Source organism: Orycteropus afer, unplaced genomic scaffold, assembly GCF_000298275.1.
Source record: "Orycteropus afer afer isolate SDZICR_OR568_19922 unplaced genomic scaffold, OryAfe1.0 scaffold00016, whole genome shotgun sequence".
NCBI classification, from domain to species: Eukaryota; Metazoa; Chordata; class Mammalia; order Tubulidentata; family Orycteropodidae; genus Orycteropus; species Orycteropus afer.
The window spans coordinates 11,746,915-11,751,801 of NW_006921603.1; positions in this window are offsets into that span (position 1 = coordinate 11,746,915).

Here is a 4,887-nt window from a genome sequence, read left to right on the forward strand (position 1 = left end):
CTTTGCACAATTCATTATAATAATTGACTTTGTCTTCTCGAGCTGCTCTTTGAAATCTTCTTTTCAGCTCTTTTATCTTGTCATTTCTTCCATTTGCTTTAGCTACTGTCCACTCAAGGGCAAGCTTCAGAGTCTCTTGTGACACCCATTTTGGTATTTTCTTCCTTTCTTGTTTTTTTTAATGACCTTTTGCTTTCTTCATGGGTGCTGTTCTTGATGTCATCCCATAATTTGTCTGGTTTTTGGTCACTGGAGTTCAATATGTCAAATCTACTCTTCAGATGGACTCTAAATTCAGGTAGGATATAATCAATGTCATGTTTTGGCTCTTATGGACTTGTTTTAATTGTCTAAAGCTTCAACTTGAACTTGCATATGAACAGTTGATGGTCTAGTCCACAGTCAGCTCCTGGCCTTGTTTTGGCTGAAGATATTGAGCTTCTCCATCATCTCTTGCCACAGATGTAGTGGAACTGATTCCTGTGTACTCCATCTTGAGAAGTCCATGTGTCTAGCTGCCATTTATGTTGCTGAAGAAAGGTATTTGCAATGAGTAAGTCATTGGTCTTGCAGAATTCTAAAATGCCATCTCCAGTGTCATTTCTGTCCCAAGGCTGTTCTGGTTACCTAGTGCCGCTCTGAAAAGAATATATCACAAATGGGATGATCTTAACAAACAGGAGTTTATTCTTAAAGTTTGGAGGCTTTAAGTCCAAGTTCAAGTGCCAGGCTCTAGGGGCTGGGTGAAAGCCCCTCAACCTTGGGGTCCAGCTCTGCCTCCTGCTCCTGGCCCACTGGTGGTAGAAGCATTTCTTCACTCAGACAGCTACTGGCTGTTGAGGCTGAAAAATCCAAGGTTGACAAGTAAGAAGGGACAGTCCTGATGTTACCAAATGACATGACAGGCCATTAATTCAAGTCCATTGTAAGTTCCAAGATTGGCAGAGCATGGCTGGCTGCTCAACAAAGGCACAGCTACATGCAGTGTCCAAGTGTGCTATAAGCTAGAGACCATCCCCAAAGCTGCTTCTTATATACAGGAAGCAGACCACATACCAAAATCAGCTACTGAGCTGCTTGTGGTAGATCCCACCATGGAGTTGATTGCCAGTCTCATCATGGGGAATAACTACTACCAGCTGCCCAGCCACTCAACCAGGCCCAGCCAAGTTGACACAAAAACATAACCACCACAGCCATATTTTCCAACTACCAGTGATTTTTCTTTGTTTCCAACTTTGGCATTCCAATCACCAATAATAATCAACACATCTTGATTGCATGTCTAGTCCTTTTCAGACTGCTGTTTTTGTTGTTATGTATGTGCCATCGAGTCGGCCCCAACTCATAGCGACCCCTCCTTGGATTTCTGAGGTGGTATCACTACAGAAGTAGATTGCCCACCCTTCCTTCTGAGGAGTGGCTGATAGGTTTGAACCGCCAGCCTTCTGGTTAGCAGTCAAGTGCCTTAGGCACTATGCTACCAGAGCTGATTTTCAGACTGCAGAAATTGATAAAAATCTTCCATTTCCTCATCTTTGGCTTTGGTGGTAGTTGCGTAGATCTGAATAATAGTATTAACAGGTCTTCCTTGTAGGTATATAGATATTATCCTATCACTGGCAATATTGTACTTCAAGATAGCTCTTGAAACATTCTTTTTGTCAATGAATGCCATGCCATTCCTCTTCAATTTGTCATTCCTGACATAGTAGATCATATGGTTGTGTGATTCAAAATGACCAAAAAAAGTCCATTTTAGTCACTAATGCTTAAGATATCACTCTTTATGCATTCCATTTTTGATGACTTCCAATTTTCCTAGATTCATACTTTGTACAGTCCATGTTCCAACTATTAGTGGATGTTTGCAGCTGTTTCTACTCATTTTGAGTATTGCCACATCAGCAAATGGAGGTCCCAAAAACTCTACTCTTTCCACATCATTAAGGTCATCTCTACCCTGAGGAGGCAGCTTTTCCTCAGTCGTATTCTGAGTGCCTTCTGACCTGAGGGGCTCATTTTCTGACACTATACTGGACAATGTTTCATGGCTATTCATAAAGTAATATATCAGAGAGTGTTTCACTGCTATTCATAAGGTTTTCACTGGCCAATTCTTTGAGAAGTGCATGGCCCTTTCCTTCTTCTGCATCTGTCTTAGTCTAGAAGCTCCACTGAAACCTGTCCACCATGGGTGATCCTACTGGTATTTGAAATTTCAGTGGAATAGCCTCCAGTATCACAGCAACAAACAAGACACCATAGTATGACAAACTGACAGATGAGTGGTGGAGAGTTACAATACGCATACCAAATATGCAAAATGATTTTAGTGAAGTACAGTTCACAAGAAAGGAAACATAATAAAAAATGAAAGGCTTAATTCCCTTTTGACATTGCTTGTTAATTCTTTTTGTGTAAATACCACGTATAATGTAATGCATACATGATATGTGGGATGCAAAAGATGAAAAAGAAAATTCCTGTCATGTTCTTATGATTTAATGAGAAAGATGGTCTATCAATCAGCAATGTAAAGACAAATGTCAAAAGAGGATTTGTTCAGAGTTATATAACTTTTCACAAAAGATATGCAATGTTTGGCTGAGTGGGTAATAGGGCTCCATGGAGGAGGTAAACTGTGTTTTGAATCTTTTAGAGTCAGGAAGATTACAGTTGCTTGGTTGGAATTGGTGTCAGTAAAGGCAGAGGGAAGAGATAAGCAAAGATATAGAAGCAAGAAAGCTTGATTGTGGGGACTGTTTGGGGAAGAGTAAGTAGGGACTTTGGAGTAGAAAACTAGCTTCAAAAGGGAAATAATTAGAGTTTTCCAGAAAGAGAAATTTAGGCCAGATCATAAATCATCCTAAATATTATGGTTATGAGTTTGGATTCTTGGCCGTTGAGAGTCAGTCTTTGAAGACTTTTGATCTGAGGAGTGTCATGATTGAAGTTATGCTTTGATACAGCACTAGAAGAGAGGAAGGGTTAAAATCGAGGAAAAAAATAGAGTAATTAAGTTGAGATGGCAGGCTTGTTATCCACACTTACCTTCTTTTAACAAAATTCCTTTAAAATTATCCCAAGGGAATACTTCCATTAAAACAAAGAAAATAAGGAAGAGCACTATCATTGGAGCAGACATTTTTGAGATATTCCTGAAGGATAGAAAGCAGAGTGACCAGCTAGATGAAAAAGGAAATCAGCTGAATCCACAGCCTAAAACATGAGCAGGAGATAGGATTGCTATCAACATAGGGAAATATTGGGGATGGTCATAGGTGACTAAAGTACAGTTTGGTGAAGATAGATTGAGTCATCAGACTCCCTCTGTTAAAATTTGGAAGTAAGTCTAAGGTATTTTAGTTCAGTATGAGTGATCTTTTGAATACAATCACAAGAGTGATAGAGTGACCATCTTCTACCTGTCATGGGAAAGGTCTATTTGCAGAAAGTGAAGAATGGTGTACAATATGCCCAGAAAACTTGTTTTTCCTTGTAGCTTTCCAGTTTATGGTAGTGGACTGAGGCACCACCTGCATTTTGACTTCCTTAAGATAGCCCAGTGGCCTTCTTACATGCTTTTTTTTTTTTTTTTTCACCTTAAAAGTGAAAGTTGTTTTCTGTCACTTGTATCCAAATCTTAACTAACACAGTGAGTAGAATGAGTTCTAAGTGAAGGGTAGTGAGATTTTTTTTAAGGAGGGGGGTGAGAAATGACAATTTATTTATTTGAAGGGGGTTGTTTGGGAGCTAGAGGACATGATTCATTGTTTGAAATTGTGTTGAAAGATGTTAGAAACTAAGGCTCCTTTGGAAGCAATTCATCTAACACATTGTAAGTCAAATTAATGGTGTCTGATTGCAGTGCAAGAAAAAAAGCCCACTGGAAAGCACACTGTAATCCCTTAATTAATATTGGCTCACTGACTAATAGTCTGAGGTGAATTTGGGTCCAAAGAACCAAAACCTCAATCAGTCCCTTGAAAAATTTCTCTGGCTTAATGTGTTGCTATTTGTTATGCTGTCTCTTAAAATTGAAAACTGGTTCAATATTCCCTTTCCAGCTTTTGAATTGACTCTCTCTTCTGCACACCTTTAATTTATTCCTATTTCCGTATATTACCGAAATATCTAGTACCTTCCAATATTTGAGTATCCAAAGTACATTCTTCAGACTGACTGGTTTACTTTGAAACAGCACAAAATTTCTTTGTCAGACTGTATGTCTTAGTTTTTCCTTTAGAAATTATAATCCTGACCCTAAATCCCCTTTTGTGCAGGGCAGAATAATTTTACTTTCTACCGAGTTCTGATTTTTTCATTTCAGCCTGTTTTCTAGAAAGAACCAGGGTCAATAGTAAATTTTGGTTTTAAAACAGCTTTTAAAGCCACAGTCCTTGGATCTTTCCAGCAGTGGACAAAATTGTTAGGGAAGTTTACTTGTTCTTCAGAGTCCTTTCTCCTTGTCATCTTCTTCCCTCTTGTGTATATTTTCTACATCCTAATTTTCCTACATGTGTGAAGACAGCTTCCCATCTTCCTGGAATACTACTGCACTTGAAGAGGAGCTCTGGTAGCATAATGCCTAAGGCACTTGATTGCTAACCAGATGGCTGGTGGTTCAAACTCACCAGCCACTCCTTGGGAGGAAGGTTGGGCAATCTACTTCCATAGTGATACTGCCTCGGCAATCCAAGGAGGGGTCGCTGTGAGTTGGGTCCAACTCAACGGCACATAACAACAACAACTGCACTGGAGAAGGGCCTTATATTCCACATGCAACCAGGCCTCATACCTTTGTAAAAATATTTCAGTTCTGTGTCCCATTTCTTTAGGGCTTTAATTATATATATATATTATTTATACATTTACATAAATAAA